Source organism: Pinus tabuliformis, chromosome Q (assembly GCF_031772625.1).
Source record: "Pinus tabuliformis cultivar Carrire ecotype Pingquan chromosome Q, CPIR1, whole genome shotgun sequence".
Taxonomy (NCBI): domain Eukaryota; kingdom Viridiplantae; phylum Streptophyta; class Pinopsida; order Pinales; family Pinaceae; genus Pinus; species Pinus tabuliformis.
In genome coordinates, this window is record NC_142296.1 from 343,678,058 (window position 1) to 343,691,065 (window position 13,008).

Consider the following 13,008-nt stretch of genomic DNA (forward strand, 5'->3'; position numbering starts at 1 on the left):
ATGTAATATTTGCGCGTTTTATTTACATATACTCAAAACTTAGGATAAGATGTTTTTGTGGGTTTTTTGAATGAAAATGGCTTTAGCATGGAGTTGTTTTTACTTTTCCTAGGCAAAAGAGCTTTAACCTTAGGAAAAGGGGTTTTATTAGGGTAATGAGGGGGAGATGAATTTCATGAAGGGGATTCTATCATTTGATGTCTTTAAGTCATTAAGCCGAGGGTCCAGTCCCACCAAAAGTCAGAGAAATGCTCTAAGCCTCTTTGACTTGAAGGATTTAAAGTGCTAGAGCATACTTGTGGATAGGAAATTAGTAAGTAAGGGGAAAAATGAATGACGGGGAGTTAATCACATTAACTTGCAAACCTTTGTTTTTGCTTCCATAATTGATCATACATATTGAAATATCAGTCTAAGCATGATGCATGTGTTTTGATCCAATTAAATTTATACTTCAGTAACCTTTCTTCTACTTACCCATTTATGTATTCTAACATTGTTTCTTTATTTATTTGGGTGCATTTAGGCTAGAAAACCCTTATTCTATCTTTTCTTTAATAAAACAAACTATATATTTCTAACATTATATCATCTAAGGGCTCAGATTAAACTGATGAGCTCCTTTTATTTTCTCTACCTATGTAATGATCTACCAAGATTAAACTATTTGGTCAGATTTTATTCTCTAACTATAAACATAAAATTTAAAGCATGATATAATCAAGATTAAACAGCTTGATTACCATGGATTGTGGCATGAATAACAAGCTGCACACAATCATTATTATGCATAAAAGTAAATAGTAGTGGCATTTAGCCTTGCTCACTTTCATGGTCTCTTTTTGTTTTTTGGGGTTCATATATTTTCATTTTTTGACCTTTTCTCATTCTTTTTGTCATTTGATTTTTCTTTTAGGACATACCCTCTTTACATTTTTTAACTTTTTAATATGGAAAACATTTGCAGAAAGAAAAGGTATGTACAATATTACAAGGCTTAACCTTAGTCATTCAAAATTATGACTCCTATTGGTATAGGAACCTAACAGTGGCTCCACTTGGGGATGGCATCTTTTGAAAAGATGTCAAGAACTAATGAAGATAAATAACATTTGAATTGTTGCTGATGTTACCTTGCAAAGTGTTCTTCTATGTATCTGCATTATTGATACTTATGACAGTAAATCTTTTAAAGCTTAGGGCCTTCTCTTCGGGCTTCAACTTCAAAGATCACCACCCAATCCAATCTAGGATTTGTAAATGAAGTATGTACAACATGGGAAATGAAAATTAGTAACTTGGTTCAAAGTAATGTTTTAGAATTCGACCATTCACTAGCCCACCTTCTGCATCTGTACATTAATATCTCTCAAAAAGAAAGCATTATTTCCTCTGTAAGGATAAATGACATAGGGACCTTTCCATAGGAAATCAAATTTCCCATGCTTACCTTTGTCTTCCCTCCTTGAATCCCACTTGAGCACCTTGTCACCAAGGTAGAAATCTTCAGCCTTGGTTCTCTTATCAAAAATCTTTTTAATCCTTTCCTGCACAACTTGAGACCTGATATAGACCTCTTCTCTGGTTTGTTGTAGATGAATAGTTTAGTTGATTCTTCTTTGGTCACTATTTGGTTCACCCTGCAATTCTTGAAGTATATTAATTATTGGTACTCCCAAAGAGGATGGAAAGACAACTTCGATCCCATAAACTAGTTGATAGGGAGAAGTACCAATTGATTTTTTAGTAGTCAATCTATCTGCCCATAAGGCATTGACTAGATTTCTATTCCAAGTTTTCTTATTGTCCTTTAGTAACTTCTTGATGATGTTTACCAAGCATTTGTTTGAGGATTCTAAAAATCCATTACCTTAAGGGCAATAGGTTGTAGAATGGCCCAGGGTGATATGATACTTATTGCAGAAATCTATCATTCTTTTGGATTTAAAGGTTGGTGCATTATTAGTAATGAGCTTATTTGGACATCCAAATCTTGATAGAATATTGGTTTCAAGGAAGGCTATGATAACAGTGTCTGTGGCTTGCCTTGAAGCTATGGCCTCTATCCATTTTGTGAAGTAGTCTGTGGCTATGAGGATCCATTTGTGCTAGTCAGATGAGGGTGGGTGAATTTCACCAATGAAGTCTAAACCCCATTGTTCAAAAGGTATTTCTATAGAGATTGGCTTGAGGGGTAAAGGTAAGAGCTTTTTCTTTCCCTAAAAAATTTGACATTTGTGACAGGAGATCACATTTTTTTTACATCAATAAACAAGGTAGGCCAGTAGAAACCAGCTCTAAGGATTTTATCTTCAGTGGTCTTCCAATAAAAGTGTCCTCCATAGTCACCTGCATGAAACTCCTGTAGAATCTTGTCAGCCTCATATTTTAATAAGCAATTGAAAAGAATACCTTCATGATTTCTCCAAAACAGAGCATTGTCTAATATAAAAAATTTCAAAGATTTCATCTTCAAAAAACTTCTTTTAGTCCTAGATAATTTAGGAGGAGCTTGTAAGTTCAGTAAAACATAAATAATATCAACATACCAAGTTGATTCAATAAATCCCTCGCTGATTAGTGGAGTCACAATCTCCTCTTCATTATCTATTGTTGCAATAAAGTTTATATCCAAGCCCTGCTAGTTCAATTCAGCCATGAGCTTGGCTAAACCTTGGCCCTTGGTTAACTTAGTAGGTTTGATTTCTATATCATACTCTAAAATAGTAGCAATCGACTTTCCCCTCTTTCCATTGGGACCATCCTGAGTTAGGATGTCTTTGACTACTGAATTTGGAACGTAGGCTACTATATGAGAATATAAGATGTATACCCTAAAGTCCTTAATGGCTTTGACTAAAGCCAATGCTTATTTTTCCATTATATTATATTTCAAGGGAGAGATGGCTTTGCTGAAGAAAGAAATGGGTTGTTCATAGCCCCGGTCATTTTTTTGCAATAAAACTGCAGTAATTGTGTGCTCAGAAGCAAAGGAAAATGAGATGAAATCTCTGTCAAATTTAGGATTGATTAACACAAGTGTTTTAGTCAAGGCCAGTTTAATGTCTTGAAAGGATTTTTTAGCCTCAAAAGTCCATTTTATGGTGGAGTCTTTTTTCAGCAAGTTATTTAATGATCTAATTAATTTTGCTAGATTAGATATAAATTTTCTAAGAAAAATAAATTTTCCTAAGAAAGCTCGTAACTCTTTAATGTTCCTAGGGTGTTGTATTTGCAAGATGGCTTCTACTCTCATAGGGTATATTCTTATACCATCTTTTGAAATTATATGACCTAACAACTTTCCTTCTTCTAACCCAAACAAGGACTTTTTTCGGTTCAAGGAAATTCCAAATTTCCTGCATTTAATAAAAACTTGTCTCAGATGATCCAAATGTTGATTGTCAGATTTTGAAAATACGGTAATATCATCTAGATATATCACAAGGAAGTCATGAATTTCTTTTGCAAAGGCTATATCCATATCCCTCTGGAAAGTGGCTCCTGCATTCATTAGCCCAAAATGCATTTTCACATACATAAATGTGCCCCAACGAGTAGTAAAAGCAGTTTTGGGTTGGTCATCAGGGTGAACCAAGATTTGATTGTAACTAGAAAACCAATCCAACAATGAGATTATGGTTGATCCAACTACTGTCTGTAAAATGTGGTCCATTTTTGGGAGAGGGTAATTGTATTTTAGTGACACTTTGTTGAGGTTTCTGAGATCCACACAAAGTCTGATCTCACCAGTTTTCTTTCTAGTTGGCACCAAGTTTGAGACCCAATCAGAAAATATGATTGGTACAATTATTTTGGCATCATACATCCTCTAAATTTCTTTTTCAGTTGCAAGTAATAAGACAGGATTAATCCTTCTAAGTTTTTGTTTGAAAGGCTTTTGATTTTCTTTAATAGGAATTGTGTGCTAGATGATGTTGGTGTCATAGGATTTGAGGTCCTCATAACTCCAAGCAAAGACATCATGAAATTCTTTCAATGTATTTCACTTTTTCAGTTGGAGGTAATGATTTTGAAAGTTTGATTAGTTTAGGATTTTCATTGGTGCCTATATTATATTCCTCTATATCAGACCTTAATGGTTCCATTTTAGGTTTCCTAGGAACATCATTTGAATCAAATAAATCTTCCAGAGGGGTTAATCCCTTTGGTAAGAAATTATCCTTGAGATTAATTACTTTGGTTTCTTCACTAATTATTTCATCGATCTCAATTTGCTCCAAGTTATCTACATCTAATTTGGTAAATTTAGTTGGGTTGAGCCTATCTAGTTCATCACCTTCTATCTCACCCTTTATGTCAGGATCTATTGATGTATCAATATCTATATTGTTATTCACAAACTCCTCTTCTGAGAGTAAAAAGTTATTTATCTGTTTGTCATCAAAAAATATTTGCCAATTCTTCAAATTATCTAGAATTTCAAGTTTGTGCCTAACTTTAGCAGTGTACTGATGGTTAGGTTGGAAGGGTAACTTGCAGGTGATGGCAAACATTGCTAAACTATGGGCTTGTATATTGTGTTTTCTAGGGATTACTGCAAGCTCTATTTCTAGTAAAGTGTTAAGTATTTCTATGATAGTTCCCCTATAACAACTTAATCTAGGGTCCTTTTTCATATATACGACATCAATCTGTTTTATAATTAGTTCAGATTCTCCCATGATAGAAACTCTTTTATCTCCTAGATTCATAACTAACTTAAGACCTAAAATTAATGCTTCATACTCGGCCATATTATTGGTACATTTAAAATTCAATCTATATGCATGGCCTTTTGAGTGATTATTTTCCAAATTATATATCCACACTCCTGCTCCTGCTCCTAACCTATTGACTGACCCATCAAATTCTAGATGCCATAATATCTCATGCTCATAATTTTCACTATCTGGTGCAACAAATTTTTCATTATTTATAGCAATTTGACCATCTTGTTCATTGAACAGTTATGTAGTCTGGTCAGTTTCATTTTGTGTATAAACTGCAATTTCTTTGGTTCTGTATTAGTACTGTCTAAAAAAATTCTTGTGTTTGATCAACATTATACAGGATAAAAGAATTGATATCTGAGTGTATGGAGTAGATGGGAAATGTTTTAGGCCGATCCTGGCTACTTACCATATATTTCATTAAGGTTTCACGGTATAGTTTCTTAGATTTTCCAAAAATAGAGATTGTTGCATATGACATATCTAGTTGTAAGGATCGCTGAAGTTTGGCTCCCCATGATCTGGATAACAGCATGCCATACTTTGGTGGGATGTCAGCAACTACAATATCCATAAGGATTCTTTTGGCAGGATATTGGACTAAAGTGACACATAGGTCTTTGATCAATCCTAGACAATGTACCTGACTGGTGTCAAATGAAAATAAGTATTTGTAAGGCCTTGTAATGTTTAGGTTTAATTTCTCCATCATTGATTTGGGCATTAAGTTGTGAGAGGCCCCAGAATCCAACATTGCATTGTGTAGAATTTTGTCATGGATACTAAGGTTGATGTAAAAAGGTGGAACTCCTCCTTCTAATGGTTTTCCATTAACATCTGGACCAAATATGAGTTTCGGTTGGTCATCAAACAAGTTGATTGAATCTTGATTTTCAGCAATGTATAAGCTTTAGTTTATCTATGATTTGTAAGTTTCATTCTTGATTAGTTCTATTAAAGGAGCTTAAATCTTTATCTTTTCTATCTCTGCTCCCAGATTGAATGGCAAAGAGACTTTTTCTGTTTGAAGGTTTTGAATTTTTGCAGCAGGGACTTGAGTAGGCTTGTCTTCTTTTCCTTTATTGGGGACCTCCTTAGGTGGATTTTCAAATCTGATGTTTTTAGCTTTGTCCACTAGTTACTTAGGTGGAATTGAAGTGGATGACAGATCAATAGAAGGTTGATCAGAGGTTATGTCTCCAATTGTGTAGCCAAAAGGTTTTGGGTTTTCCCTAGGGAGAATTTAGACGATCTTTGAAATAGGGGCTTCTTTTATTTTCTTGGGTTGACTCTGTAGAGTATTCTTGGTTTGGTCAGGGACATCAACATTCTTTTTGCTTCTTAGATTATATTGTTTATGTACTTCAAAGATGGCAAAACCATATCCTTGTTTTTAATCAAATGATTCTCCAGACAGTATTTGTAATTGTTGCAACATGTGCAGTTCCTTCTCATCATTTATTCCCATTAGGTTAATTTGTGTATCTTGTTCTGGATCTTCTGGATGGGATGTCTCTGCATAATTTTCTTGAAAAGGAGGCCTAATGTTCCGCTCCAATCCATTTTTCCCAATGTTTTGGTTTCGGTTTTTCCTAAAATTTGGGTTTCTAACTGGAGGCGCTTGTTGGTTATCCCATTGGAGTTTCCTTTCTATGTTCCCTATTCTATCCATTAGTTTCTCCATACTTTTGGCTAAATTATCTATTTTAATGTCAGAGGGTGAAGCTTCATCCTTTGTAGCTCCTCTTCTTTCATTTCTAACTCTAGCCCTTTTAGCTAACAAATTAGCTTCTACACTAACAACTACACTTTGAATTTCTTCTAACGTTGGGGGGTTTCTTTCCCTAAGTTGGTATGCCATATCTGTGTCAAAACCATCAGGGAAATTTATTAATGCTAAGTCAGGTGGGGGTCTAAGATTAACTGGGATGTCGTTATATATATATTATTGAATCTAGTGCAGTAATCTTGAATAGTTTCATTAGGTCCTCTTCTAATATTCTCATATTTTGAAAGAATTTGTAGGGGATTCTTTTTCTTTTCCCATCTGTTCAAAAATTGCTGGTAAAATGCATCTAAACTATCAATACTATTAGCAGGCAATGCTCTAAACCATTTCCTAACATCACCAGCTAAAGTATGGGCAAAGAGTCTCATTTGAACATTATTTGTGTCAACATCGTGCAACTCAAAGTAATCTGTTATCTTGTTGACATGTTGTTGTGCAGTGTAATGTGTTGTGCCATCAAAATGAAAAATTTTACTTTGGTAGTTTGTTGGCATAGCACCAAGTTGGGCAAGTAAAACAAGAGGATCATATCTATTTTCCATGGTTGTAAGCTGGGAGGGGCTAAGATGTGGGTTTGAGGTACTTGGAGATGATGCAATGGTGGATGAAGAACCGGGACTAGTAGATGATGAATGAGTAATGATAGGTTGGTGAGGGAGTGAAGGTATAAATGGTGGTGAAGAATAGACTTCAAAAGGTATTATTGTCGAAGTTGAAGGGAAAAATGGTGAACTCAAAGTAATGGACAATTGTTCAGAAATCTTAGGGGTCATGGCAGTATTAACGGATGATTATGGAGATTTCAGAATGTATTCATCAATGGATTTGTTGGCCTGTTCAACTTCAAGGTCTGCAATAAAATCAGGATCTAGAACAATTTCATTGAGTGCATTTTCGGATTTTGTTCTAAATAATGAATGATCAAATGGCACATCAAAGGGAAGTTATTCTAAAAATAACCACTCATCAAGACATGTATTAGCTTTAACTAATGGTATTTGACTAGCTAAACTTTCTTCTTTTTTAGATTTTCTTGAAATTAGGTTGGGATTATCAACTACCGGGGCAGGGTTCGGATCTGGATTAGCCCTAGTAAAATAAGTCTTCATAGAAGCCATAATTTCAAATTTTTTAATTGTTTTTGTGAGATTTTTTCAAGATAATTTCTAATAAATTACTTTAACAGGCTCAGAATGTAGATTTAGAATTTTCTTAAAGCTTTATTAGGACTGAGGATTCAATGTCCCCAGTATCGTCGCCACTATGTTATCACTCAAACTTTTCTCTAGAATCTATCAAAAGAAAGAAAATGATCGAGGTAACCACAAACGAACTTTTGGGCATAGGCTCTAGCCAACCTAGGCTCACAGAGGGCTTTGTCTATGTGATTTAGCTTTGTTTGTTGGGATTTCAGGCTAGTTATGAATGTTTAGGGGGGTTTTTGATTTGTATTGAAGATTGGATGGTGGGATCCTTAAAATAGATGGATAGAATGATGTCTTTAGACCATTGGGCTATGGAGTCAATAGAAGGGCAGCCGGACTGGATCAACTCACTAAAGGGAATGTTCAGAGGGCAGGCTAGTAGAGTAAAGTGTAGTTCTTTGGAACAAGAGGGTGAAATGCTTTTAATCAGGGTGATAGAGGAATTAAGAATTATAAGACTGAGATACAAAGGAGGAATAGAGGGTAATCGAAACAAAGGGAAATTAAGAATCCTTTGATATGGATTAGCAAGAAACAACCTAAACTAAGGATAAACTAAGAATTCCTTAATTTAGATATCAGTTGAAAACATTTAAATGCCTAACTCTTAAAGCAGAGTGTAATTAAAAAAATTCTGAGATATTGTTCTGGCTATAGCATTCAGATTCAGAAATACATTAAAGATTGTGGAAAATTTTTAAGAAAGATAACAACAACATGAGAAAATACTTGTCTGCACTTCACTTAACACATGAATCCTGTGAAATATCTTGTCTTTATTCATTAATCCAGCTTGCTGGCCTAGTGAGTAATACAATATCTTTATAGTCTTTTGATCAAGAAGTCTATAGAAATGTCTAAGAATCCACACTACATACTTCGACTTGTGAATTATTTATACAAAATTTTATTACAAAATATCCCAAACTAACTTGAGATTTAATCTAGGAAATAAAAATATTTTCTTGCTAGAAGGTAGAGACAACTATTGAACTGCTTCATGTTTGTTATCAGGAAATCTAGTGTTTATTCAGAGCTACTAGTCCCACTAAGACGGGTAGCTATCTTAGAAACAAGCAGATTAAAGTCACTTGTTTTTCCTTTACGAGAGAGAGATGGGAAAGAAGCAGAGAGTACCAACCTCAGTCTTCCACTTGGCTCCTTGCTTGTTTCTTTTCCCCTTTGACAGAATCTCGCCACTGCTTCCTTACTTGCCCTGCTTCAAAGAACACCTGTAGATTCACAGCAGCATAATACCATCAAAGCATAGAGATCTTTCACTATAAACAATATAGGATCAGATATATATTGACCATACAAATGCATATATCAACACAATATTTAGAGATACACAAAAATATGGAGGAAAACTCAAATAGCTTTATTAGTAAAAGTAGTAGAAGAGATAATTACAACCACTTGGTCTGACCCAGTGCCATCCTCCTAGCATGAAAGCCCTCTTCACCTCATACAAAGCAAGATCACCCAAAAATGTCTTCAAAGAGAAACCAATAGCACTCCCTTGCAAATTACAAAATTCCAGCCCCTTGGATCTCTTGGATGAGGGATCCATATATAGATGTTTACAGGGGAGTGAGTAAGCTTTTGGGATTTTGATTAGTGTCATTTCACTAATAGTTCTTGGTTCCACATGGAGATTTCAGATCTCTTACTCATCCCTGGGCGAACTCAGAGAGGCAAGTGTCAAATGAGCAGCTTCTAGAAGATTCTCTGGGTTTCCACCTAGCAAACTGCTTGTGCCATTTGTCTGCTCTCACTCATCGCACCCTATAGAAGGGCTTTCCAGTATGCATCACACTTTTTTCATGTGGCAGGTGAGATGCATCGCACCTTTAGCATTGGGCAGTCTGTATGGTCCTGCTTTGACCAATTCTGAGTAGTTTTTCATGGAGAACTTCTGGGAGATGATGTAATCAGCTGACCTTGCTCCCTTAGAGTATGAAACAACACTTTTAGGGACTTAGAAGCCCTTGTTTTATGGACATGTATGATTGGGGTTGCAGTGCCAAAACATGTCTATAATAGTTGCCCCCTAAAGCATGAGGTCGTAAATCCTTTTGATGTCGGGCGAAATGCTTTATAATGAGGATCCGAGGTTTTTCAAACTGGAAGGTGACCTGTAATAAGATACAATACAATACATTATCTTCATCATATTTTTCATGATCTAGCTGAGGCAGGAATTCCCATGCTCAGCTTTGATAAATTCATTTTCATTTACATAGTACAGACAACCGTCTGTGTGCAGACTGATGATTTGGTAGAGCCATCATCCCTTAGTTTGGATGATTATTTGTGCAGCAATGTTGTACATTTGATGTCTTTATTCTCCTGAATATATCCCAGCCCGGATGGATGAAACTAGATCCGGGGTCTTCAAAACTCATTCAATCTTCGCCCGAAGTACAAGTCGATCCATGTGAATAAATGTTCTGATGTCGAACATGGAAAGACATCACCTGATTACTAGCCAATGATGTAAGCTGTTAACAGGCACAAGAGGAATCACCGATGATGATGATGACCCTCAAGGTACTGCAGTACAATTCACGTGGTGTGAATACATGAGTTGATTTCAAACACCACGCAAAGTCTTTCGGTCAAAGGCCATTAATGTAAACTTGTCACTGGAAGTGAGAAACTTGCCATTGAGGCATGCAAGCTTCAAAGTACTGAAAGGGTTGTTCCTAGGTCGGCTTCTTGGATAATGAGCTGATGTCGACAAGAAGTGACCCGTCGTAGGAGGGTATTGATGGATCCCACATCTACAACATGGAACAGAGCAAATGATTAGAGGTGAAAACGATCTGATGATACAAGGTTCAGGGTGGCGGTCATGAAAGTATGAAGTGTGAAGGTATTCCAGTGGATGAGACACAAGCTGGGTAGGTGAATTATCTGAGCGACTTCTCTTGAACATATCGGCGACACTGAAATGGATTGGTAGCATTAACCCCAAAAGTGGATGGTACGGTGGACCAATGGTAATATGACTGGTGAACGGAATAACCCAACCCGACTCAATCATGGTGATGGAGTGAAAGTGTCATGTTCAAGAGTGACCTGCTACCAATAAAGTTTCTTCAAGTTTTCTTCCCAATTTTCCCCAGTCATTTCTGACCAGTACCTCTTTATTTTTGTCAAGCTTGAGGAGGATAACATATGCTTGTTCTATAATTTTCCCTTCGGGCAAACCCATCGCTATGTTTTAATGAGCCTAGCGACAGTGAAACTCGCTCTTGTCTGAATGGACAAGTTTGTCGCTATTGTTTTAACGAGTTTAATGACAAGGATAACTCAGTTCTTTTCAATTTTATAGAGTCTGAAAAGAGACAGAAAGAAGACTCCAATATTCCTTTTTCATAATATAATCCCTTAAGTCCGAAAAAGTATAAAACAATGCGAAAGGGATGACTTTTCGATAGTTTTAATGAGCCGAACAACACAAACGCTTGATCTTTTTGTGTAATAATCCCTCAGCTCCAAAAAGATTAAAATCTAGAGGAGGGATAGCACTTCCAATCACTTTAACGAGCTGGAGTGGCCAATTGCTCAGCAATCTTTTCATGTTTTACGAGTCAGATGAAAAGAGCTTAAAGGAGACTCATTTTTTGAGGAACGAGTGATGTTTTCAGATAGTAGCTGGTTCCAGGTAGGGTTTGGAACTTTCCAATCACGACAGTGTAAAGAAGGTGGCTAATAGGGTCACTTGTTGCAGCTGTTCCTCAAAAGGGATAAACAATCAAATGGAGGTGAATGATCGGCTAAAAAAGACTGGAGGTGATGGTAAGAACACGACCAAGGCTCAAAAGCTGATAATAATTCGATCTCAATGGTTATTTACTAGTGGTGGGTTCATTTTTTAATGAGCTTAAACTCTGGTGGAACATATGCTCATTGCTAGGTTTAATTTTTAACAAGCTTGAACTTCGCGTAAAATTGCTCGTGCCAGTCATATAATAAGGATGTCTCATCGATAGGTTCATTTTTTAGGAAGCTTGCACCATTCGAAATTATGCTCTGACTCCTTTTATTATGTAAGCTAGGAATGACCAATCCTACGAGTTTAAAGGGTTAAGAACCTAAAAACTAAGAAAATAAATGGTCATTTTCACTTTCACGCAAAAAGGTTTGCATGCCCCCAGGTATAGCGAAGTAGAGTTTCCCAGGTTACCCCTCAATTTGTAGACAAAACATTTGTTCTATCGGGAAAGGCCTACCTTTTCTAGGTTACCCTTCAATTTGGAGACAAAACATTTGTTCGATCGGGAAAGGCCTACCTTCTAATAGAGGTATCTTATTCTAGTCTAATCCCATTTTCCTAAATGGATGGGTGTGTCAGACTAGTCATATATCCTCTGCAGAAACCTACCCTATACCTAAAGTTTTCTTGCCATAGCAGACCAGGGTACATGCCCCCTAGGTTTCAGTCACGACCATCGAATCACTCGTGCTCATTAGGTGGACGGACTGGAGATTGATGAGACATTCCTTGTGCAAAAAGACCTGTCAGGGATGGCATTTGACTATTAGCTATGTGTGAACCGGGGAATGAAAGCTGGTCTACGAGCTGGACCACTCTTCCTTCATGCGGAAAACACATTACTTGAAAGAGTGAGGAGACAATGGCTCCCATGCTATAAATGTAGTCACACCCAAGGAGTAGATTGTAATCTAAAGGTCCTTGGACTACCATTATGTTCAGATAAATGGTTTTCCTTCTCAAAGTTATAGGCAAACTTGGAAGGATCCCTAACGGTTGACTGGTTACCTTGTCGAAGCCTGTTAGATGTCGCATCTCAGGCAGAAGCGATGGCGAACCAAGCGCTTTCCAAGCAGTTGAGGAAAGGATACTCACAGAAGCCCCTTCATCTATGATGGCACCAACCATGACCATTCTGTAAGTTTGCACTATGATTTGGAATGGTACATTAGATGGTAAACGGGGTTTGCCTAGTAGATTCCAATTAAAGGAGACAACTAGGTTGCTTGGAGGTGGGACCAAATAAATGGTCGGATACATCTCTGACGAACTTCCTTCCTGTGGTAAAGGAACGGGTAGATTGCCCCCATGTTCATTGGAGTCTGTACTTACGAAAAGAATTTGAATGGTGTCATTCTCATTCTCTTTGGTGACTGTATCATTTGAAGGTAAATCCTCTGAAGACAAGATGGGGTCAACTGTCATCTCGACCTATTGACTTTGGTCCGATGTGGACTCAGAGGGTTCATTTTCAATGATAGGCATTTCGACTGAAAA